The sequence below is a fragment of the Pelophylax lessonae genome (genome assembly GCF_965119305.1).
Source record: "Pelophylax lessonae genome assembly, chromosome: 12".
NCBI lineage: Eukaryota > Metazoa > Chordata > Amphibia > Anura > Ranidae > Pelophylax > Pelophylax lessonae.
This window is the reverse complement of record NC_138779.1, coordinates 219,947,435-219,974,217: the sequence shown is the minus strand read 5'-3', so window position 1 is coordinate 219,974,217 and position 26,783 is coordinate 219,947,435. Positions and strand designations below refer to the sequence as shown.

At 45.2% G+C, this 26,783-nt stretch overlaps 1 protein-coding gene across 1 annotated transcript in view; it reads right to left on the bottom strand.

The window, feature by feature from the left end:
• The window catches only part of IGSF21 (immunoglobin superfamily member 21), a 392,526-nt gene that overhangs the window by 311,849 nt on the left and 53,894 nt on the right, over positions 1-26,783 (bottom strand). The gene's annotated exons all lie outside the window — the stretch shown is intronic.

The following is a 26,783-nucleotide window of genomic DNA, read 5'->3' as shown; positions in this document are numbered from 1 at the left end:
AGGGAGTCTGTACTGAGGGGATCTTGACTAGTGGGAGGGGGGAGAGATCTGTAATAGGAGGAGGGAATCTTTTTTCTAGTGGGATGGTTGAAGATCTGTACTTGGGGGTCTATACTAAGGGGAGAGCTGCACTGGGGGAGGGGATTTTTTTTTTTTTTTACTAGTGAGGGGGATTTGTACTGGGGGTGGGAATTTTTACTTGTGGGAGGGGGAGAGATCTATAATGGGAGGAGGGGTTCTTCTTTCTAGTACTTGGGGAGGGTCTGTACTAAGGGGAGAGCTGCACTGGGGAAGGAGATTTTTTACTAGTGGGGGGAGATCTGTACTGGGGTAGTAATTTTTACTAATGGGAGGAGGAGAGATCTGTAATGGTAGGAGGGAATCTTTACTAGTGGGATGGGTGAAGATCTGTACAGCAGGGAGTCTGTACTGAGGGGATCTTGACTAGTGGGAGGGGGGAGAGATCTGTAATAGGAGGAGGGAATCTTTTTTTATAGTGGGATGGTTGAAGATCTGTACTTGGGGAGGGTCTGTACTAAGGGGAGAGCTGCACTGGGGGAGTGGATTTTTTACTAGTGAGGGGGATCTGTACTGGGGGTGGGAATTTTTACTTGTGGGAGGGGGAGAGATCTGTAATGGGAGGAGGGGATCTTCTTTCTAGTGGGATATTTGAAGATCTGTACTGGGGGAGGGTCTGTACTAAGGGGAGAGCTGCACTGGGGGAGAGGATTTTTTACTAGTGAGGGGGAGATTTGTACTTGGGAAGAGATCTGTACAGGGAGGACAGGATCTTTACTAGTAGGGGGGGGGGGATCTGTACTTGGGAAGAGATCTGTACAGGGAGGACAGGATCTTTACTAGTAGGGGGGGATCTGTACTTGGGGAGAGATCTGTACAAGGACAGGATCTTTACTAGTAGGGGGAATCTGTACTTGGGGGGGGGGGTGGCTTGGGGAGGGAGTTATTTTCTATAGGTGCCAAGGCTAAATACCCATAGAAAAAAATATTTAGATAACCTTGCCTTGGTTTCCCATTGGCTAATCCTTAGATTTGGGTCTGGAACTGCCCTTAAAGGGTCCACCAGCTTAGAATGAGGAGACCCACATAGATCCCAATATCTTGTGATCACCTTCCCATGGACAGTAGGGAGGGGGAATTTACCTAATCAAGAAGGCAATGAAAAAACATGGAAAAGGTTTTATCTCTTTCCTAATCTATAAAGAACAAAGTTCTCTCAATAAAAGTGAATCTAAACTTTCAGTTGGGGACAAACTTTGATGAACCTTTTTTTTCCAGCGGCCATCATGTTGCAGAACACAATAATTGACATTGGTCTCCGTTATCATCTCCGCCAAAGAAAAATCACCGTCCATTCGCAGACCGCGCCACATCGTATCCAAATGAGCACATTAGCGTCACACAGAGCGAATAAAAGAAAGAAACGGCGGCTGCTAATCAGCTCCGCGCTGTGAAAATAGGCGGACTATTTATCCAAGAATGGGGGGGGGGGAATGAAGGCAGCCTATGACAAGAAAATTGATACTTATCACAAACATGTGTCACGCTTCTCCCGTCCTGACAGGTCCTATTGATTTCACGTATGACCAGGAGATAAGTCGCTGATGTGCGCTTCAAACGTTTCATTCTCTGAATGAACGCATTAAAAAAAGAAAAAAAAACAACATCAAAGAATTCACCTTATTTCCCACCGCCACCTGCCAGGATCTTACAGGAACACAATGCGGCTTCGCCTCATTAAACTTTACCTTCCTTCCGTCTAAATACTTATTATGTATTTATATGTAATATTACTCGCAGGGCTCCAGCTGTTTACCGGCCTCTTTACAAGGCTATATGGTAAATATATAGGAGAAAATACACAAATAGGAACAAAACAAAAAAAAAAATTCCAGCGCTGCACTTTTTTTTTTTTTTAACCACTCCTGGACCGGAAGATTTTCCCCCTTAACCACATAATCCCCAGCCCTATTTCGGACACTTTTTGTTTACAAGTTAAAACCAGTATTTTTTCCTAGAAAACTACTTAGAAACCCCCAAACATTATATATATATATATATATATATTTTAGCAAAGACTCTGGAAAATAAAATGGCGGTCATTGCAATATTTTTTGTAACGCGGTATTTGCGCAGCGGTCTTTAAAACGCCATTTTTTTGTGAAAAATTTTGAAAAAAATCACATTTCACTGCATTTAAAAAATACTAAACAGTAAAGTTAGCCCATTTTTTTGTATATTATGAAAGATGATGTCACGGCGTGTAAATAGATACCCAACATGTTACGGTTTAAAATTGCACCCAACCGTGGGATGGCGACAAACTACGGTCAATAGAGATCTCAATAGGCAACGCTTTAAATTTTATTTAACGGATACCAATTTAGAGGTAGAGTTTAGCTCTTTTTTTATTATTGCCCAGGCTCTGGCGATCGTGGCGATACCTCACACGTGTGGTTTGAACAGCGATTTCATTCGCAGCTCGACTTCCGTATACGTTTTTATTTTGTGCGTGAGCCAACGGTGACGGGGGCGGCTAAAATTTTAATTTTTTTTTTCCTATTTATTTTATTTATTTATTTTAACTTTATTACAGGTTTTTAAAAAAAAAAAAAAAAAAATCTGATCACTTTTATTGCTGTCACAAGCAATGTAAACATCCCTTGTGACACCGATAGGCAGTGACAGGAACTCTTTAAATTATTGCTCACACTCTGGCGATCGCGGCGATACCTCATATGTGTGGTTTGAACAGCGATTTCATTCACGGCTCGACTTCCGTATACGTTTTTTTTTTGTGCGCGAGCTAACGGTGACGGGTGCGGCTAAAATTTTTTCTTTTTTTTTTAAATATTTATTTTATTTTTTTTAAACTTTATTACAGGTTTTTTTAAAAAAATAAAAAAATCTGATCACTTTTATTGCTGTCACAAGCAATGTAAACATCCCTTGTGACACCGATAGGCAGTGACAGGTACTCTTTAAATTATTGCCCAGGCTCTGGCGATCGCGGCGATACCTCACATGTGGGGTTTGAACAGCGGTTTCATTCGCGACTCGACTTCCGTATACTTTTTTTTGTGCGCGAGCTAACGGTGACGGGGGCGGCTAAATTTTTTATTTTTTTTTTCCTATTTATATATTTATTTTTACTTTATTACAGGTTTTTTAAAAAAAAATAAAAAAATCTGATCACTTTTATTGCTGTCACAAGCAATGTAAACATCCCTTGTGACACCAATATGCAGTGACAGGTACTCTTTATGGAGGGATCAAGAGTCTAAAAGACCCCAAACCCCTCCACTACACTTCCCTGTATGCAAAACGCTGAAAACGTCATTTTTGCATACAGCCGTTTTTTAAATTTGCCGCCTTTTGCGTCATGGACTCCGCCTCCGGGTTACGTCATCGGAGACCTGATTGAAGCCCTGGTCCAGTGGATCAGTATCCCCGCTGCCTAATGGGGGCAGAAGCGTGCCATCGGCGGTACACCCTCGCTCCCCCAGCACCACTGCCGCGAACCGACGTACCCCTACGCCGATTCGCGCAGCCGAGCCAGCCTGGTGGTCGGCAATTGTTAACGAAGAAGTACATTTTCAAAGAGGTGCAACAAGTTGGCCGACCCATTACAACTATAAGAGCTTCAACTCTTCTGGGAAGGCTGTCCACAAGGTTTAGGAGTGTCTATGGGAATGTTTGACCATTCTTCCAGAAGCACATTTGTGAGGTCAGGCACTGATGTTGGATGAGAAGGCCTGGCTCGCAGTCTCCGCTCCAATTCATCCCAAAGGCATTCTAGCGGGTTGACGCCAGGACTCTGTGCAGACCAGTCAAGTTCCTCCAACCCAAACTCGCTCATCCATGTCTTTATGGATCTTGCTTTGTGCACTGGTGCTCAGTCATGCTGGAACAGGAAGGGGCCATCCCCAAATTGTTCCCCACAAAATTGGAAGCATGAATTTGTCCAAAATGTCTTGGTATTCTGACTCCTTAAGACTTCCCTTCACTGGAAATAATGTAGGAATGTAGCCACCCTGCCTTGATTCCACTGTTTGTAGGAATGTAGCCACCCTGCCTTGATTCCACTGTTTGTAGGAATGTAGCCACCCTGCCTTGGTCCTTCTGTACGGAGGAACGTAGCCACCCTGCCTTGGTCCTTCTGTATGGAGGAACGTAGCCACCCTGCCTTAGTCCTTCTGTATTTAGGAACGTAGCCACCCTGCCTTGGTCCTTCTGTATGGAGGAACGTTGCCACCCTGCCTTGGTCTCACTGTATGGAGGAACGTAGCCACCCTGCCTTGGTCCTTCTGTATGTAGGAATTTAGCCACCCTGCCTTGGTCCTTCTGAATGTAGGAATGTAGCCACCCTGCCTTGGTCCTTCTGTATGTAGGAATGTAGCCAGCCTGCCTTGGTCTCGCTGTATGGAGGAACGTAGCCCCCCTGCCTTGGTCCTTCTGTACGGAGGAACGTAGCCACCCTGCCTTGGTCCTTCTGTATGGAGGAACGTAGCCACCCTGCCTTAGTCCTTCTGTATTTAGGAACGTAGCCACCCTGCCTTGGTCCTTCTGTATGGAGGAACGTTGCCACCCTGCCTTGGTCTCACTGTATGGAGGAACGTAGCCACCCTGCCTTGGTCCTTCTGTATGTAGGAATTTAGCCACCCTGCCTTGGTCCTTCTGTATGTAGGAATGTAGCCACCCTGCCTTGGTCCTTCTGTATGTAGGAATGTAGCCAGCCTGCCTTGGTCTCGCTGTATGGAGGAACGTAGCCACCCTGCCTGGGTCCTTCTGTACGGAGGAACGTAGCCACCCTGCCTTGGTCCTTCTGTATGGAGGAACGTAGCCACCCTGCCTTAGTCCTTCTGTATTTAGGAACGTAGCCACCCTGCCTTGGTCCTTCTGTATGGAGGAACGTTGCCACCCTGCCTTGGTCTCACTGTATGGAGGAACGTAGCCACCCTGCCTTGGTCCTTCTGTATGTAGGAATTTAGCCACCCTGCCTTGGTCCTTCTGTATGTAGGAATGTAGCCACCCTGCCTTGGTCCTTCTGTATGTAGGAATGTAGCCAGCCTGCCTTGGTCTCGCTGTATGGAGGAACGTAGCCACCCTGCCTGGGTCCTTCTGTACGGAGGAACGTAGCCACCCTGCCTTGGTCCTTCTGTATGGAGGAACGTAGCCACCATGCCTTGGTCCTCCTGTATGTAGAAATGTAACCACCCTGCCTTGGTTCTTCTGTATGTAGTAATGTAACCACCCTGCCTTGTTCCTTCTGTATGTAGGAACGTAGCCACCCTGCCTTGGTCTCACTGTATGGAGGAACGTAGCCACCCTGCCTTGGTCCTCCTGTATGGAGGAACGTAGCCACCCTGCCTTGGTCTTTCTGTATGTAGGAATGTAGCCACCCTGCCTTGGTCCTTCTGTATGTAGGAATGTAACCACCCTGCCTTGGTCCTCCTGTATGTAGAAATGTAACCACCCTGCCTTAGTCCTTCTGTATGTAGGAATGTAGCCACCCTGCCTTGGTCCTTCTGTATGTAGGAAAGTAGCCACCCTGCCTTGGTTCCAATGTAGCCACCCTCTCTTTCTCACTCCTATGGAATTTGTATAAAAGTTGTAAATTTACATGCACTTTAAATCAAAGTTCACTCATTCTTTTTGCCTCTTCCCTTGAACTAACCCAACCCACCCTTCCCCTCCACGGATGTAGGATGTTTGTTTACATCCAGCGATGGAAGTCTTCACTGTCCTGACCCCACTTGTGGTGCCCCATAGACTTCTATAGAGTTGCGTCCCAAATGCAGAGACGCTCGGAGATGGGACAACAGAAGTCTATGGGACTGTATTAGCAGGTGCAGGCAGGGCGGTGAAGACTTGAACCGCTTAATGTAAACAAACAGCTGAACCACGGCTGTAGTTTGAGATAAGTATGCATTCGTAGGTGGGGTTAGGTTAGGTCAGGGGAAAGGGCAAAAAGGAAAAGCAAAGTTCCATTTTCCATTCGAGAAAGAAACAGGTAGAGGTATACAACAAAGTTTGCTTAAAATTAAAGTAAAAAAAAAAAAATTGGACCTGGCCAGGGGGGGGATTTATTTTTTTCATCCAAACTGGAATTATAGTTTATCTACGCTTCAAGGTGTTTCATGGCTGAACAGCTCCACTCGGTAGAAATTCTGTCAGGAGGGAAGCCTCTGCCAAAAAAACCTAATGAGCAAACTGATTATTAATTGAATGGCATTTTGGCAGGTGCCATCCATTTTCCCAGAGCCCTAAGGATGATCTGCAAACCATATGGCGTTTTTGCTCTGAGATCACAGTCTTATGTCCGTAAATTGCTCAGTGGTAAGTCAAGATCACCAAGGGCCGGATCAACGCACTTTTCTAATAGACTTATCAAGTGCACCTGTCACAGATAAGGATGAGGCAGCAGAGGAAGGACTAGACACACCAAGGAGGTCTGTTCCCCATTAAAGACATTATTTTTGTTGGTTTTTGATGGAGTTAGAACCCTTGTCAGATATTTATTGCCGTCTGTGTCCCCACTGGGAAGTCTTTTACTCTCTATTTTGTCCTGTTGACCATTATCAACAGAAAATGATAGGAAATCCAAAATTTATGAACGGAGGTGAAATTTTCCAAGGAGGACATCTGTTCTGGTGACAACTGGTATTCAACTCAACTCAAAGATTTTCTGTCCCTTCCTTTTATGTCTCTAGGACAGGAAGTGAAATTTCATCTTTGGGACACAGTCAAAAACAAACGCATATGAACAGTGTGACGAGACCCTTGCTCCCTCGCTTCCGCTTTCCCGACACTCCTCTGTTTCTAGTGAGTCAGCTTGCAGATCGCAACGTCTGATGGTTCGGTCAACCAAGGCTCCGGGATCCGAACTACAGCTATGTGCCGTTCGGAATCCATTAGAACAAACACCAAGCAGGCTGTATGTAAGTTCAAACAGGAAGACGATTTATTGGAAGAACACAGCACACTTTTATACAGAATTTGGAACGTCCTGCCCCCAACAACCACTTTCCCATTGGTCAATTGCACAGTACATGCCGTTCTCCTTCAGGTCCTCCTTAGCCATGCAAATGAGGACTCGAAAATGAGTCAGCAGGGATTGGCCCGTTAGCTTGAGTAGAAGGACTGTTATGTGTAATGAGACAGAAACCCCCAGGGGACAATCAATGTACACAATAGCCAGACACAGAACAATGGGAGGTCATTAGCACTTACAATGAGACAGGGCAGTCCACATTCCCAATACACAAACAAATGGAAAACCTTGCTGACATTGAAAGATATGTAATATACACAGCATTTAGGAATTACAGATTTCATGGCAAATGGGAATAAATATTAATATTTCTATATGGAGATATTGCTGCCAATTATGAAGCAATCCAAACCATTACTTATCTGTCTTTAAATTCCAGTGATGGTGAATACCGTCACAAGCAGAACCCACCAATTTGAACCAAAAGCAAAAAGGAGAAGGTTCACCGGTCTAGTGCATCATCATAAGACCTTTAATTGGTAAAACAATTTTCAGAGTACTCACAAATGTACAGGAAAAAGTGCATGGATCACTACCAAGTCAAGACAGGTTCTTTATAGGGCCAGGAAACTGGACTGTGATTTCCTGGAAGTTGCAGAAAAGAAGGAACCCCAAACAATGGTATGATTTATGCGTTATTGGCCATGAGAAGGTCCCACAAAAGGTGCATGAGAAACTAGACACCAGAAACACAAGATATGGAAAACCCCACCATCACCTCGTAATTGTTGGCCTCCTGCTGACTTCCAAACAAGCTCCTTAAAGAGCCAGGAAACTGGACTGGGAATTTGTGGAAGTTGCACATAAGAAGGAACCCCCAACATTAATGGAGTGTAACAGGCCATGATAAGGTCCCACAAAAGGGAAAGAAGAGGATGAAAGTTAGACACTGGAAACAAAATATGGGCAACCTCAAATCACATTGCAACCTCTCCTACGAGGGGACCCCCAGCAGGCTCCTTATAGGCTAGGAAATTTGATTGTGAATTCCTAAAATTTGGACAAAAGAGGGAAACCCCCACAATGGTATTAATGAAGTGTAACTGGTCATGAAATGGTCCCACATAAGATGGATGAGAAACAAGATATGAAAACCCTCTCATCACTTCAATTGGATTGGGAATTCCTGAAATTTGCACAAAAGAAAGAACCCCCAACAACGGCATTGATGAAGTGTTACAGGCCATAAAAAGGTGCCACAAAGATAAAGAAGAGAATGAAAGTTAGACACTGGAAATATAAAATATGGACAAGCTTTAATCACCTTGTTTTTTAAGCCACCTGGCCTTTGGGGTGGGGGGATCCCCAAACAGGTTTCTTGTTGGGCCAGAAATTGGATTTTGAATTCCTAGAAGTTGGACAAAAGAGGGAAACCCCAACAATGGTAATGACGAAGTGTTACGGGTCATGAAAAGGTCCCACAAAAACGTAAAAAAGAGGATGAAAGGTAGACACTGGAAACATAAAATATGGACAACTTCAAATCACTTTTTTCGGGCCACCTGGCCTATGGGGGAGCCCCCCAATACCAATACCTATTGGTATTAATGGAGTGTTACAGACCATGATAAGCTCCCACAAAAGGTAAAGAAGAGGATGAAAGTTAGACACTGGAAACAAAATATGGGCAACCTCAAATCATATTGCCACCTCTCCTACGAGGGGACCCCAAATAGGCTCCTTATAGGTTAGGAAATTTGATTGTGAATTCCTAAAATTTGGACTAAAGAGGGAAACCCCCACAATGGTAATGAAGTGTAACTGGTCATGAAACGGTCCCACATAAGATGGATGAGAAACTAGACGCCAGAAAAACAAGATATGAAAAATCTCTCATCAATTCAATTGGATTGGAATTCCTGAAAGTTGCACAAAAGAAAGAACCCCCAACAACGGCATTAATGGAGTGTTACAGGCCATAAAAAGATCCCACAAAAGGTAAAGAAGAGGATGAAACAAAATATGGGCAACCTCAAATCACATTGATGAACCTTCACCCCAGTCTGAAGTTCAGAGCGCTCCGGAGCAGGTTTTCATCAAGGATGTCTCTGTAGATTGCTGCATTCATCTTTCCCTCAATCCTGACTAGTCTCCCAGTTCCTGCCACTGTAAAAACATCCCCACAGCATGGTGCTGCCACCACCATGCTTCACTGTAGGGACGGTATTGGCCAGGTGATGAGCGGTTCTTTGTTTCCTCCAGACATGAAGATTGCCATTCAGGCCAAAAAGTTCAATCTTTGTTTTATCAGAGCAGAGAATTTTGTTTCTCATGGTTTGATGGTCCTTCAGGTGCCTTTTTGCAAACTCCAGGCGGGCTTTCATGTGCCTTTTACTGAGGAGTGGCTTCTGTCTGGCCACACCCATACAGGCCTGATTGGTGGAGTGCTGCAGAGATGGTTGTTCTTCTGGAAGGTTCTCCTCTCTCCACAGAGAAACACTGGAGCTCTGTCAGAGTCACCATCGGGTTCTTGGTCACCTCCCTGACTAAGGCCCCCCTCCCTCGATCACTCAGTTTGGCCGGGCGGTCCACTCTAGGAAGAGTCCTGGTGGTTCCAAACTTCTTCCATTTATGGATGATGGAGGCCACTGTGCTCATTGGGACCTTCAATGCTGCACAACTTTTTCTGTACCCTTCCCCAGATCTGTGCCTCCATACAATCCTGTCTCAGAGGTCTACAGACTATTCCTTGGACCTCATGGCTTGGTTTGTGTTCTGACATGCACTGTTAACTGTTGGACCTTATATAGACAGGTGTGTGCCTTTCCAAATCATGTCCAATCAGCTGAGTTTACCACAAGTGGACTCCAATCAAGTTGTAGAAACATCTCAAGAATGATCAGTATAAACAAGATGCACCTGAGCTCAATATTGAGTGTCACTGCAAAGGGTGTGAATACTTATGTATATGGGATTTGTATTCATTTTTATGTTTAATATATTTGCAAAGATGTCAAACAAATTTCTTTTACGTTGTCATTATGGGGTATTGTTTGTAGAATTCTGAGGAAAATAATGAATTTAAAGTAGAATTCTAGGCAAAACTTTTTTTTTTTTCATTTTGGATAGAGCAAGGGAGGGTTATAACCCCTGTCAGATTTATTTTCGCCATCTGTATCCCATTGCGGAGATTTCCTTTCACTTCCTGTCCCATAGCCAAACAGGAAGTGAGAGGAAATCCCTGCAAATTAAGGGAATTACTTGGGGACGACGACCCCCCCCCCAGGTCACCAGAACTAGTGTCCCCATTGAAAGCTTTTCCCTCTATTACTTCTCTGGGGACAACCCAAAATTTATTTTACTTTCACTTTAAATTATAACAGTAAACAGGAGAAATAGAGATGATTCATTGGGGGCACAGACAGCAATAGACAGGGGCTCTAATCCCTTTCCATTCTATCCAAAACTAAAATAAAAAAAATTGCCTATAGTTGTACTTTTTACTTTTAATTTTGGAATAAGGCTGTAACATAACAAAATGTGGAAAAAGTGAATCACTGTGAATACTTTCTGGATGCACGGTGTCTCATCAGCCAGACCGCCTAGAAAAAGGAACAAAGGGCTACATGCATTGTGCACCCTAGAGGGCAGGAGGAGAATTACAAACAGATGAGGCTTCATTAAAAAGCACAACACTATACAGTATTTCACAAAAGTAAGTACACCCCTCACATTTTTGTAAATATTTTATTCTATCTTTTCATGTGACAACACTGAAGAAATGACACTTTGCTACAATGTAAAGTAGTGAGTGTACAGCTTGTATAACAGTGTAAATTTACTGTCCCCTCAAAATAACTCAACAAACAGCCATTAATGTCTAAACCGCTGGCAACAAAAGTGAGTACACCCCTAAGTGACAATGTCCAAATTGGGGCTCAATTAGCCATTTTCCCTCCCAGGTGTCATGTGACTTGTTAGTGTTACAAGGTCTCAGGTGTGAATGGGGGGCAGGTGTGTTAAATTTGGTGTTATCGCTCTCACTCTCTCATACTGGTCACTGGAAGTTCAACATGGCACCTCATGGCAAAGAACTCTCTGAGGATCTGAAAAAAAGAATTGTTGCTCTACCTAAAGATGGCCTAGGCTATAGGAAGATTGTCAAGACCCTGAAACTGAGCTGCAGCACGGTGGCCAAGACCATACAGCGGTTTAACAGGACAGGTTCCACCATGGTCCACTTAAAGAAGTTGAGTGCACGTGCTCAGTGTCCTATCCAGAGGTTGTCTTTGGGAAATAGACGTATGAGTGCTGCTAGCATTGCTGCAGAGGCTGAAGGGGTGGGGGGTCAGCCTGTCAGTGCTCAGACCATACGCCGCACACTGCATCAAATTGGTCTGCATGGCTGTCATCCCAGAAGGAAGCCTCTTCTAAAGATGATGGACAAGAAAGCCCACAAACAGATTGCTGAAGACAAGCAGACTAAGGACATGGATTACTGGAACCATCTCCTGTGCTCTGATGAGGCCAAGATAAACTTATTTGGTTCAAATGGTGGCAACCAGGTGAGGAGTACAAAGACAAGTGTGTCTTGCCTACAGTCAGGCATGGTGGTGGGAGTGTCATGGTCTGGGGCTGCATGAGTGCTGCCGGCACTGGGGAGCTACAGTTCATTGAGGGAACCATGAATGCCAACATGTACTGTGACATACTGAAGCAGAGCATGATCCCCTCCCTTCAGAGACTGGGGGGCAGGGCAGTATTCCAACATAACGACCCCAAACACCTCCAAGATGACCACTGCCTTGCTAAAGAAGCTGAGGGTAAAGGTGATGGACTGGCCAAGCATGTCTCCAGACCTAAACCCTATTAAGTATCTGTGGGGATCCTCAAACGGAAGGTGGAGGAGCGCAAGATCTCTAACATCCACCAGCTCTGTGATGTCATCATGGAGGAGGGGAAGAGGACTCCAGTGGCAACCTGTGAAGCTCTGGTGAACTCCATGCCCAAGAGGGTTAAGGCAGTGCTGGAAAATAATGGTGGCCACACAAAATATTGACACTTTGGGCCCAATCTGGACATTGTCACTTAGAGGTGTACTCACTTTTGTTGCCAGTGGTTTAGACATTAATGGCTGTGTGTTGAGTTATTTTGAGGGGACAGTAAATTTACACTGTTATACAAGCTGTACACTCACTACTTTACATTGTAACAAAGTCTCATTTCTTCAGTGTTGTCACATGAAAAGATAGAATAAAATATTTACAAAAATGTGAGGGGTGTACTTACTTGTGTGAGATACTATATAAAAAGTGGATACATCCAAAAACAAAGACATCTTTTTTTATTTTTTTACTTGGAAATGTGCTGATTGTGTCCACGCAGAGGAAGACTTGTTACTTGTTCTATGTATTTTATAAAATTAACGATCCCAATTTCACAGCCAGAGATCAAAGGGGTTATTCCAACAGAAAAAGGAAAACTAATTAAAAGACTAATATATTACATCTAAGATACGACTTTTCCTTTCTGAAGGAGTCTTGTTCTCTAATATGGGCCAATGGCACAATAAAAATACACATATCCCGGACGACGTAAGCGGTTCTGAGCAGCAATTATTTCATTATTAGGGACGAGCGTTTTATGACGTTCATTAATGGGAAGAGGCAATAAAAGCGACAGTAAATTCCGAGGACCGCTTCTCCCAAAAGTCAGATTTCAGGCATTTGTCGTTCCTGCACCTATTCTATAGGAAACAAATGCCCTGGCTACATTTACCCAATATAATATGCGTAGTCATGCACAAAGGGTGTGCCGGCTGTGCCTGGGCCCACCCTAATCACCCAGTGTGGTGCCGATTCCCCCTGCGTCCTGTCTCCCTCCCGCAGTGCTGCCAGCTTCCCTCCTCTCAGGAGTGGGGGAAGGGGCTGGTAAATATTTCAATAACCAGCTTTTCTCTTCCGAATGAGCACAGTGAGTGATCTGTACTGATTGCTCCTGTCCTCATTCTTAACTAAAGCATAGTAAACGACAATATATTACCAAAAGTATTGGGACGCCTGCCTTTACACACACATGAACTTTAATGGCATCCCAGTCTTAGTCCGTAGGGTTCAATATTGAGTTGGCTCCACCCTTTGCAGCTATAACAGCTTCATCTCTTCTGGGAAGGCCGTCCGCAAGGTTTAGGAGTGTCTAAGGGAATGTTTGACCATTCTTCCAGAAGCTCATTTTTGAGGTCAGGCGCTGGTGTTGGACAAGAAGGCCTGGCTTGCAGTCTGCTCTCTAATTCATCCCAAAGGTGTTCTATCGGGTTGAGGTCAGGACTCTGTGCAGGTCAGTCAAGTTCCTCCACCCCAAACTCACTCATCCATGTCTTTTGGGACCGTGCTTTGTGCACTGGTGCGCAGTCATGTTGGTACAGGAAGGGGCCATCCCCAACTGTTCCCATAAAGTTGGGAGCATGAAATTGTCCAAAATGTCTTGGTATGCTGACGCCTTAAGACTTCCCTTCACTGGAACTAAGGGGCCAAACCCAACCTCTGAAAAAAAAAAAAACCCCACACCACAATCCCCCCTCCACCAAATGATTTGGACTAGTGTACAAAGCAAGGTCCATAAAGACATGGATGAGCGAGTTTGGGGTGGAGGAACTTGACTGGCCTGACCTCAACCCGATAGAACACCCTTGGGATAAGAGTGCAGACTGCGAGCCAGGCCTTCTTATCCAACATCAGCGCCTGACCTCACAAATGCACTTCTGGAAGAATGGTGAAACATTCCCATAGACACTTCTAAACCTTGTGGACAGCCTTCCCATTAGAGTTGAAGCTGTTATATATATATATATATATATATATATATATATATATATATATATATTAAAGGGTGGGCCAAATCAACATTGAACCCTACGGACTAAGACTGGGATGCCATTTAAACTTCAATCCATTTTAAGGGTAAGTTGAGGTTCCCCTCTTGTGGATCCCCATGACAGACACACTCCTAAACCTTGTAGACAGCCTTCCCAGAAGAGTTGAAGCTGTTATAGCTGCAAAGGGCGGAGCCAACTCAATATTGAACCCTACAGACTAAGACTGGGATGCCATTAAAATTCATGTGTGTGTAAAGGCAGGCGTCCCAATACTTTTGGTAAAATTTACTGGAGGGACTGGGGAATCTCTGTCACCAAAGACCCATAACAGGGCTCCTAAAAAATGGTAAAAATGAATAAAAAATAATAAAAAATTACTGGCACCGCCCACTGCCCTACTGATATCAATTGTTACTCTTCTGACACCGTCCACTGCTCTGCTGATATACATGCATGTGTGTTTGCGCTCTGGGGCGCACACCCTAATGCAATAGGCTGCGCACACCAATATTAATATGATGGCAGAAATCACAACCTTGCTATGATGTAACAATATTTCTATATTCTATTATTGGTATTAGTTATATTAACCACTTTTGGACCGAAAGGTTTTACCCCCTAATGACCAAGCAAATTTTTGTGATTCGGCACTGCTTTAATTTAATGGACAATTGCGTGGTCGTGCGACGCTGTACCCAAATAAAATTGATGTCCTTTTTTTTTCCACAATTAGAGCTTTCTTTTTCTGGTATTTGATCACCTCTGCGTTTTTTATTTTTTGTGCTATAAACCAAAAAAGAGCGACAATTCTATAAAAAAAAAAAAAAAATTATATTTTTCACATTCTGCTATATAACATACCCCAAAAAAATTTAAAAATCTATTTTTTTCATCCTTTCAAACCAATTTGTATTCTGCTACATATTTTTGGTTAAAAAAATCCCAATAAGCGTATTTTGATTGCTTTGCGCAAAAGTTATCGCGTCTACAAACTAGGGGAAAGATTTAGGTCATTTTTATTTTAAATTTTTTTTTTTTTACTAGTAATGGCGGCGATCTGCAATTTTTAGCAGGACTGACATTGCGGAGGACAGATCGGACCCCTAACTGACATTTTTGACACTTTTGGGGGGGACCAGTGACATTACTACAGTAATCAGTGCTAAAAATATGCACTGTCACTGTACTAATGACACTGACAGGGAAGGGGTCAACTCAGGTGATCAAAGGGTTAACTGTGAGCCTAGGGGGTGTTTTCTAACTGTGTGGGGGAGGGACTTGTAATATCAACACAGAGTCCTGTGATCCTAAATAAGAGGATCACAGGCGCCCTGTGTTCATTCCAGATAGAACAATGCACAGCTATGTTTACAACAGCTGGCCCTCGTTCTCTCTCCACGGGGAGCGATTGCCGGATCTGTGGGTCAGCTTCCCCATAGCCTAATGAGGGCGCTCCCGCTAAAAGGCCGTACAGAAATGGCAGTTCGGCCAGCCTGCCGCAGTATATCTGTGGCGGGCGGTCGGCAAACTTCAGAAGTGAAAGATATACAAAACATATCCTTGTCTCAATCATTTCCGTCTGCTGCCTCCTTCCTCTGCTATCAGCAAGACAATGCTGCTGGCGGCTGTGCCTCCTGTGCTCATTCATCCAGAGTTGAGTCTCACTAATACAGGAGGTGTGTTACTGGCCAGATCACCCCCAGACTGACAATGTCACCATCTACTGTGTCTCCTGTGCTCATTCATCTGGAGATGTCTCTTACTAATACAGGAGGTGTGTTACTGGCCAGATCACCCCCCACCAAACTGACAATGCTGCCATCTGCTGTGCCTCCTGTGCTCATTCATCCAGAGTTGTGTCTCACTAATACAGGAGGTGAATTACTGGCCAGATCAACCCCCAGACTGACAATGCTGCCGTCTGCTGTGCCTCCTTTTCTCATTCCTCCAGTGTTGTGTCTCACTAATACAGGAGGTGAATTACTGGCCAGATCAACCCCCAGACTGACAATGCTGCTGTCGGCTGTGTCTCCGGTTATCATTCATCCAGAGTTGTGTCTCACTAATACAGGAGGTGTGTTACTGGCCAGATCACCGCCCAGACTGATAATGCTGCCGTCGGCTGTGCCTCCTGTGCTCATTCATTCTGAGTTGTGCCTCACCAATACAGGAGGTGAGTTACTGGCCAGATCACCGGGTGAACACAGAGGTGGAAAAAAAGCCAAAAAAAGAAAAAGAAAGAAAAAAGAAAATGAATGAAGCCACCAAATCGAATAATTGGTAAGTAGCTTAACAGAACCGTGACCCACACTGTGTTTGTGGGCTTCAGTCAGTATACGGCTTCCTTCAGTCTTGAACACAGATATCAAATATACTAGCCACCCCCATACAAAGCTAGCCGACAACTTAGCTTGTACAAGTTCTGAACCTTCTCCTTTATTGAACAGTTTCACACTCAATATATACAGCATGGACATCCCCCTCCTGATTAGATTACCCCATCAGGTCAGGGGTTTCCTGATTACATCATCATATGCAGATGAAATTGTTTACAGAAGTAGAATTAACCTGAACTAATTATCTAGCCATCTGGGCAGAAACAATATGCGAATTCATGAACAATGGGACAGACAGGCTTAACAGAATCCACATCACACCTCAATACACAGACAATAGGAAGAGACCACCAGTGACAGACTGTCCGTTTCTGACATTAAAGTGCAATACACATTATCATAAGTGTAAACACAGAACCCATTGTAGATAACAGGTGAGTATATACTCACCTGTTATCTACCACGGGTTCTGTGTTTACACTTATGGTTATGTGTATTGTACTGTATTCAATATTCATATGCATATTCAAACGAGGTGTGGAAGACAGGTGGTTGAGCTGATGGTATTAGCACTTGATTAGACTTGATTACAAAGTAACATTACTGCAAGGGCCCCACATATATTGTCTGTCCTTCATTCCCAGTGACGGTGAGTACCGTCATAAGTAGCAATATATGACATTTTTGGGTTTAATACTGCTTTAAGTAACCCTATAATCCTTGTACTGCTCTGGTCCCTCACTGCAATGGAGATTCCTATTCCAGATTTAGGGGTGCAATAAGGAACATTGTCCGCTATAAACCCCTTCATACAATAGTGAGCACATAGGGGGGAATGGAAAATAACAGTTTGGAGATTAAATGCTGAGTACGGAGCGGGAGGGGGGGGGGGGCTACAGATAATTCTGCACCAGGGGCCTCTCCTGTTTAATTCATCGGCCTGTGATCGGGTGTAGAAAAGCCACTTAGAGTCCCATTAAACTAATCTCTTTAATTTCATTCATAAGATGAGATATAGCTGGAAGATCCATTTTCCTCCGGCAACAGAAATTGCTTCGCCAAGCATGGAGGAGATATGTCCGGCGCTCCCCCCTGCCCCGCCGTTTTTCATGTGGCCGCGTATTATTGGGGAAGGTCACGTGGCGCTTGTTGGTCACAATGTGGCGACAGCTGTAATAATGCTCTTAGAGAAAACATCGGAGACTCGGCATTCCTGACCATATGTGATAATCCTCTCCCAGGAAGATTCAATGACGTCCACGGATAGCGTCTTTTAATAGATGTATTGCTGCGAAACGCAGTCATGTGAGGATGTGATCGGTGAAATGGAAGCTGACATACATGAAAAGGAATAGGCACTGGGGAAGGGGCTTTATCTCCTTTATACAGTATCTCACAAAAGTCAGTACACCCCTCACATTTTTTGTAAATATTTTATTCTATCTTTTCATGTGACAACACTGAAGAAATGACACTTTGCTACAATGTAAAGTAGTGAGTGTACAGCTTGTATAACAGTGTAAATTTGCTGTCCCCTCAAAATAACTCAACACACAGCCATTAATGTCTAAACCGCTGGCAACAAAAGTGAGTACACCCCTAAGTGAAAATGTCGAAATTGGGCCCAATTAGCCATTTTCCCTCCCTGGGGTCATATGACTCGTTAGTGTTACAAGGTCTCAGGTGTGAATGGGGAGCAGGGGTGTTAAATTTGGTGTTATCGCTCTCACTCTCTCATATTGGTCACTGGAAGTTCAACACGGCACCTCATGGCAAAGAACTCTCTGAGGATCTGAAAAAAAAGAATTGTTGCTCTACAGAAAGATGGCCTAGGCTAGAAGAAGATTGTCAAGACCCTGAAACTGAGCTGCAGCACGGTGGCCAAGACCATACAGCGGTTTACCAGGGCAAGAGAAGGCAATGGATGTGTGGACATTTCTATATCAGGGCAAGAGAAGCCAATGGATATGCAGAAACTTCTATACCAGAGTAAGAGAAGGCAACGGAAGAGTAGTCATTTTAATTTAAGAGCAAGAGAAGCCTTTGAAAAAGTGTGGACACTTCTATACCAGGGCAAGAGAAAGCAATGGAAGAGAAGACACTTCTATACTAGGGCAAGAGAAACCATTGAAAGTTGAAACTCTACTAAACAGGGCAAGAGAAGCCATTGCAAAAGTGTGGACAGTTCTATACCAAGGCAAGAGAAAGAAATGGAAGTGTGGACAATTCTATACTAAGGCAAGAGAAGCCATTGGATGTGCAGAAACTTCTTTACCAGGGCAAGAGAAGGCAATGGAAGTGCGGATATTTTAAAATCAGGGCAAGAGAAGCCACTGAAAGTGTGGAAACGTGTATACCAGGGAAAGAGAAGACATTGGAAGTGTGAACACCCCTATAGCAGGGCAAGAGAAGCCATTAGAAGTGCGAAACATCCATGCAAGGACAAGAGAAGCCATTGAAAGTGCAGACACCTCTATACCAGGGCAAGAGAAGCCATTGAAAGTGCAAACACTTCTATGCCAGGGCAAGAGAAGGCAAAGGAATTGTGGACACTTCTATGCCAGGGCAAGAGAATGCACTAGAATGGTGGACACGTCTATGCCAGGGCATGAGAAGACTTTGGAAGTGTGGACACTTCTATGCCATGGCATGAGAAGCCATTGGAAGTGTGGACACTTCTATGCCAAGGCATGAGAAGTCATTGGAATTGTGAACACTTCTATGCCAGGGCATGAGAAGCCATTGGAATTGTGGACACTTCTATGCCAGGGCAAGAGAAGCCATTGGAATTGTGAACACTTCTATGCCAGGGCATGAGAAGCCACTGGAAGTGTGGACACTTTTTTACCAGGGCAAGAGAATTAATTGGAAGTAGAAACTCTCCTATAACAGGGCAAGAGAAGCCAATGAAAAAGTGTGGACAATTCTATGCCAGGGCATGAGAAGACTTTGGAAGTGTGGACACTTCTATGCCATGGCATGAGAAGCCATTGGAAGTGTGGACACTTCTATGCCAGGGCAAGAGAAGCCATTGGAAGTGTGGACACTTTTTTTTACCAGGGCAAGAGAATTAATTGGAAGTAGAAACTCTCCTATAACAGGGCAAGAGAAGCCAATGAAAAAGTGTGGACAATTCTATGCCAGGGCAAGAGAAAGCAATGGAAGTAGGGACATTTTTATATCCGGGCAAGAGAAGCCACTGGAAGTGTGGACACTTTTATACCAGGGCAAGAGAAGCCAATGGAAGTGTGGACACTTCTATGCCAGGGCATAAGAAGCCATCAAAAGTGCAAACCCTTCTAAACCAGAGCAAGGGAAGCCACTGGGAGTGCAGAAACTTCTATAACAGGGAAGGAGAAGGCAATGGAAGTATAGATACTTCTATACCAGGGAAGGAGAAGGCCAATGGAAGTGTGTATATTTCTATACCAGGGCAGGAGAAGCCATTGGAAGTGTGGACACTTCTATAACAGGGCGAGAGAAGCCATTGGAAGTGTGGACATTTCTATACCAGGGCAAGAGAGGACCAACCCTGGTAGATTACAACAAGGCACAACAGACCATGTGACCAGGTGCCGCCTTATACAGTAGGCAGCGCGCCATAACCCAGAGATCACGTCTAAACCTGCGATACTGATTACATAAATCTCACACAGGGGTATGTACATTTTGAAATGTTTGTTGCTTGTTATGCCTCTGCCATTGGGAGGAGGAGGGAGCTCCATCTCTAAGAAGCTTCTTTCTCTCATCCAAAGATTATGAATCTGATTTAGCATCCAGACCTGGAGTCTTTAGCTTTTCCCGGCACTATCTACGCTCGCCTCATTTTTTTTTTTTTTTTTTTTATCGCCCTCTCCGCTTGCTATCACTTTCATCTCTGGCTCCTGCTATCTCCCTGCCAGGCGCACAGTACAGCTATTGTGCTGTTTAAATGTAATTTATCCAACTTCCCCATGACTGTACCTACGGAGGGGAATCGCCCACAGCCAAAGGCCACAGGGGCTAATGACTCCGAGATAGAGGTCTAAGTTGTCATTTTTGCTCATCTCTTAAACCTGCCTACAACAAAAAGTAAAGAAAAAAAGTAATTATTTCCTTTTTATGGCGTTGAACATGTGGTAATTCACCCAGATGGCAATATGTTGCCATAAGTAAGAATTCTAAGACCGGTATTCCTGGGAGAGGAAGTGAAGGGAAATTATCCCAACTTCTAACCCTTTTCTGATTGGCTTATATTCCACTTTAAGTCCTCTTTTACATGGGCTTGGCTGCTGACTGACGATCTGTAGCGGATCACCTTGTCAGCAGTGGCCGGCCCATGGTGAGTAGGAAATTGGGAGAGGGATATGCCACCACCCACACACTGGATTAAAGATAGATTTCACACTAAAATTTCTCTTAACCGCGTTGCAACCATATCTACCCAGCCAAAACCAGGCGGACCCCATTCTTCAGGGGACCTGCTGAGACAAGGTCCACCCAAGAACTAGGTGGGGCTGCCCCAGAGAAAGACCCCATGGAAAGGGGAGAACCCAACCATAAGGTCACAAGCCCTCCCCCCTCAACACTTTCAGGGCAAGGACCTACACCCTAATAATCGGGAGTGAGTTAAAATGCATAATGCTGTGCAAAAAGTCCTTTGGGGGTGCCAAAGTGCAAGACAAAGGTTAGCCTTCCGGCCAGTATAAAAATTCCTCTAGTTCCAACCAAAAAGCTCAGCAAAGGAGGCAGGGCTGAAAAAAAGCATGCAGGAAGTGCTGTGACCAAGGTACCATCCAAAAAACATATTATGTTGCCCCATGGTGCCCTTTTCTGCCAACCCTGGACTGCCATTCTTATGTCACAATGTTCAAATCTGGTGATTGGCCACTCATTTCTCTGCATTTTTGACTACTGCACCTGAAAAAAAAGGAAAATCGGTCACATGCTCCCAGAGCCCCACCGGAAAGTCACTATTGGACCTAAGATTCGTTATAGGGATGCAGCTCAGTGTGTGGTGGTGTAAAAAAATGGCCTCCTAAGCATCTCCTTGACCGCCCACTGATGCGTTTCACCTGCGATTAAGCCCTGGGACAGGGAAAAATGGGGTCGTGGTCAAGGAGGAGCTGAAGCTGATTCTACATACCACCACGGGCTGAACTGGTGATGTGCGGCATCCCTAACCACCATGTTCATGCTACTCTCAGGATGAAGCCTTTTTGTTGCCTGCACCCTTACCACGGTGGTTCATCAGGCCTGTAACTCAGACACTTAGAGCGGTGCCAGGGGAGGACTGGGCCAGAGGGCAGGAGGGCAATTGCCCCCTGGGCTTCTCTGATGCCCCGTAAAAAGGCTGCACCGCTTCTGCCACAGACATGCCTAAAGGATTCCTGGTAAATAGAAGTGCGGGTTGAAGACAAGGACAAAGTGCAGGCTCCCCCCTCAGCATGGATGGTGTAAACTGTGTCTGTGCAGAGGCCGGTTCCATGCCCCACTGGAGACTCTTCTGCCCCAGCCAGCCTAAACTGAGCTGTCCCAGCTCCCCCCATCCTCCCCCTGCCAGGTCGGAAATGCGGATTCAGATGGTAAGTACTAAGTATCTGGAGCAGGGCTTCAGCTTGGAATGGGGGTCAGGAGGGTCTGAGGGAGAGTGGGAGGGGGGCAGAGTTGCTGCACCATGGGCCTCTGGTTTTTACTTGCCCCCTGGGCCGAACGTTGCCAGTCTGCCCCTGAGCGGTGCTGTAGGAGGTTTGAACTAGTCACTAATTGGACTGAAGATGTCATACCCTCTCTACCCTTTCCGGGCCAATGTGTGTGCAGCTTCTGACATGGCGCGCAGCCATGGGGTATATGAATAGGCGAGCCACCCACCTAAAGAGGCCCCATGAGGGCCAAAAACCTTAATGATGTTTCAAAAGCAAACTTTTCTAAAAGGTCAGGAAAAAAAAAAAGGGAAAAGAAATTCCCTTTAAACCCTTTCAGGAGCCAGCACTAGATCTTCTCCAGGCCGAGACAATTTGAATAAGTCTTAATATACAGATAGAATCAAACTATTGTCATGCAAATATTAATCCTCGCCACAGTCACTGAGCTTGTGTAATGCATTGTCACCAGGCAGTCCAGCCGATATCGGGTGAGCGCCCTGGCAATGGACTCTAATTGCAATACAAGGGACCTCAATTATGGAGCGAATCGGAGGTGTTAGTTACAGACGTGTTCTGCATGACCCGGTCTAACCTCCCAGTCTATTGTCTGTCCTCGTACACGGCTTCTCTATGACTGAGTACAGAGGAAGGAGAACATTGTTCTGCCACAACCCCTGCTCTCTAGTAAGCCGCAACCTCAGATCTTCCGATCTGTTACCATGAAGACTCAGAATTGATTAAAGTGTTTGCGAACGCTATCTGCATGGTTTTTACAGTATCTCACAAAAGTGAGTACACCCCTCACATTTTTGTAAATATTTTATTCTATCTTTTCATGTGACAACACTGAAGAAATGACACTTTGCTACAATGTAAAGTAGTGAGTGTACAGCTTGTATAACAGTGTAAATTTACTGTCCCCTCAAAATAACTCAACACACAGCCATTAATGTCTAAACCGCTGGATACAAAAGGGAGTACACCCCTAAGTGAAAATGTCCAAATTGTGCCCAATTAGCCATTTTCCCTCCCCAATGTCATGTGACTTGTTAGTGTTACAAGGTCTCAGGTGTGAATGGGGAGCAGGTGTGTTTAAATGTCCAAATTGGGCCCAAAGTGTCAATATTTTGTGTGGCCACCATTATTTTCCAGCACTGCCTTAACCCTCTTGGGCATGGAGTTCACCAGAGCTTCACAGGTTGCCGCTGGAGTCCTCTTCCACTCCTCCATGATGACATCACAGAGCTGGTGGCTGTTAGAGACCTTGTGCTCCTCCACCTTCCGTTTGAGGATGCCTCACAGATGCTCAATAGGGTTTAGGTCTGGAGACATGCTTGGTTAGTCCATCACCTTTACCCTCAGCTTCTTTAGCAAGGCAGTGGTGGTCTTGGAGGTGTTTGGGGTCGTTATGTTGGAATACTGCCCTGCAGCCCAGTCTCTGAATGGAGGGGATCATGCTCTGCTCCAGTATGTCACAGTACATGTTGGCATTCATGGTTCCCTCAATGAACTGTAGTTCCCCAGTGGTGACAGCACCCATGCAGCCCCAGACCATGACACTCCCACCACCATGCTTGACTGTAGGCAAGACACACTTGTCTTTACTGATCACCTGCAGCCACTTCCTCACTACATTCCCTCCAGCAATGGCTGCATGGCATTTCTCAGGACGGGTTTCCTGATGGTGACAACAGAGGACCATGCATTGGTGTGCGCAGCCTATTGCATTAGAGGGTGCACCCCAGAGCACAAACACACGTGTGTATATCAGCAGAGCAGTGGACGGTGTTAGTCGCATCTGCCTCAACATTCCTCTTGCCGATGCTCGTCTCAAAAAGGTCCTCAGAACTTCATAGCTGCAGCTTGGCTCTGTTGTGTGCACTTTCCTGACAATAGCGATGGCAAGAGGGATGCAGACATGTTCCCCCTCAGCCTGCATTCCTCTTGCCAATGCTTGTCTGGGGAAAGTGTACACCAAACAAACAAGTTGCAGCTATGAAATTTTGAGTAACTTCCTGAGACGAGCAACGGCAAGAGGAATGCAGAGGCAGACACACCTCCCTTTCCTCTGCATTGCTCTTGCCATTGTTTGTGGAAGGTGCTTTCAATGCAAGGGCTGACATGTCCCCTCAACCTCTGCATTCATTTTGCCATTGCTTGTCTGTGCAAGGTGCTTTCAATGCAAGGGCTGACACGTCCCCTTTCCCACTGCATTCCTCTTGCCATCGCTAGTCTTAGGAAGATACTCCTAACTTCATAGCTGCAGCTTGTCTCAGTTGTGAGCACTTTCCAGAGACAAACAACGGCAAGAGGAATGCCGAGGGAGAGGGGACGTGTCAGCCCATACATTGAAAGCACCTTCCACAGACAAGCAAGGGGAAGAGGAATGCAGAGGCAGACATGCCTACCCCTCCCTCTGCATTTCTCTTGCCATTGCTTGTCTGCGGAAGGTGCTTTCAATGCAGGGGCTAACATGTCCCCTCTCCCTCTGCATTCTTCTTGCCATTGCTAGTCTCGAGAAGGTGCTCATGAATTTAAAGCTGCAGCTTGTCTCTGTTGTGAGCACTTTCCCGAGACAAGCAATGGCAAGAGGAATACAGGGGATAACGAAAGGTCTCCTCTCCTTTGGTATTCTTCTTGCCGTTGCTTGTCTGTGGAAAGTGCTCACAGCCGAAACAAGCTGCAGTTATTATCTGTCTCCTTCATAGCTGTTGTCAGATCGGCCACAGCAGGCACACCACCATGCTGCAATCGCTTGCACTGCACATAGTTTCATTGTGGCCCCAATCCAGTGAATGGGTCACATTTGGAGGGCAGTACTGCCTGCCAATCCCAACAGTGGGTATATATTTTTTTGCATTGTGATGTGAGGCATTGCACCCACGGCAATGGTACAACCCGCCAGCTTCCTTTGCAGTTTAAGCGGGAGTAGTTGGGGGATGGTTAAAAAAAAAAAAAAAAAAAACAAGGCTCAGCCGCCTGTTTTTTCTGCCCCCGACCACAAGTATAAATGAGACCTTAGAAAAGTGGGAAAAAGTAGTACATGAACAGAGGGCCCCAGGGCTCCAAGACAAAAGTGCTGACTGCTAAGCCAGTTTGGCTGCCCACCTTGTGTCAGGGGTACATCGGTCAGAGATATAGGGAGGTGAATGATTGAGGAGTGGCATCGATACCCCCCCAAAAAAAAAAGTGAGCCACACAATGACAGAGTAAATTTGCTGCTTCCATCAGGAAGAAAACTCAACGGAAGAATTGGCTGGTTCACAATGAGTGTGTGAAGTTTAGCCGCAGAGTCCATTCTTCTCTGTGATTAGGGAATGGGGGACACATTGATGTGCACAGTTCTTCACAGCGAGAGGCCAGAAATGACTTTCTTTTTGTCTTTCTTCGGCCATCAGACAGGAGAGAGCCAGGCAGAGTTTTGCAGGAAAGGATCAGTGGCGGCCCTATTGTCCCCCCATCGCTGGAGCCCTCTGTATCCAGTTGAGCCATTATCTCTTGATGTTGCTGTAATTGGAGTTATTATATTCCTCTCTTTTATTTAGTGCAGATCGGCAGAATTGTAACTCAGCAGCGGGAACTCTTCTTTATAAAACAGGTGTTTGGAGGAAAAAGAGAATCTGGCATTGATACAGATAGGAATCGGAACCTATGACATTCGCTCTGTTCTTTATCTTCTGAAACTGTATATATATGAGTAGTAACCCCTGAATGTCTACACCCGTCCTGTCTCCAAACTGCTCTACTGCATTGTCACATGTTCCCCTGGAGGAAGCTACAGGTGGCCATGCTGAAACACATTGCGCAGCCGTGATCCACAATTGTCACCATCGTGGGAACAACCCTGGGAAATGCCATGGAACCATCACTGGAAATGATGGCCATACACCTGTCCTTACTCCAAACTTCTCTACTGTGTTGTCACAGGTTCCCCAGGGGAAAGCTACAGGTGGCCATGATGAAACATCATGATGAAGCCATGGTCCACAATGGTCACCATCATGAAGATAACCCTGGGAAATGCCATGGAACCATCGCTGGAAAATCTGACACTGTCAATGCTACAGATAGGAGTTGGAACCTAGTACCCAAGTTCTGCTCTATATCCCCTAACACGGTATTATGGGTAGTAACCTCTGAAAGTCTACATCTGTCCCATCTCCAAACTGCTCTCCTGCATATGTTCCAATGGAGGAAACTATAGGAGGCCGTGATGAAACACATTGCGCAGTCATGGTCCACCATTGTCACCATCATGAAGACTACCCTGGGAAATGACATGGAGCCATCACTGGAGTATTTGTTGTGCTTTGGCAAAACCAAGCATCATTCAGTGAGGGTTCCGACGCAAGGAACTGAGGGGGATAGGGGTCTGAGGCCCAAAATGTTGGATTTTTCTTCTTATTGAAAGAGTAAATCCTTGAAATTCCTTTGAAAGTGCTTACTCATTATTGCTCATCAGGGGTTTGGATCATTCATAGCTTGAGGGATGCATCATGCATGTGACCGAAAATCTACTATTGCACCATCTTCAAACTGCTCTACTGCCTTGTCACACATTCCCCTGGAGGAGACTACAGGCGGCCATGCTGAAACACATTGCGTAGTCATGGTCCACCATTGTCACCATCATAAAGATTGCCCAGGGAAATGCCATGGAGCCATCACTGGAGTATACGTAGGATTTTGGCAAAACCACATGTCATTCAGTGAGGGTTTTTTTTGCAAGGAATGAAAGGCAAGGGTGGCTTAGGCTAAAAAATTGGGATTTTTGTTCTTATTGAAGGAGAACCTCCTTTGAAACTCTTTGAAAGTGCTTGCCCATTGCTCATCAGAGACTTGGATCATTTATGGGACTGAAAATCTACATCTGCTCTGTCTCCAAACTGCTCTACTGTATCTTCACATGTTCCCCTGGAGGAGACTATAGGAGGCCA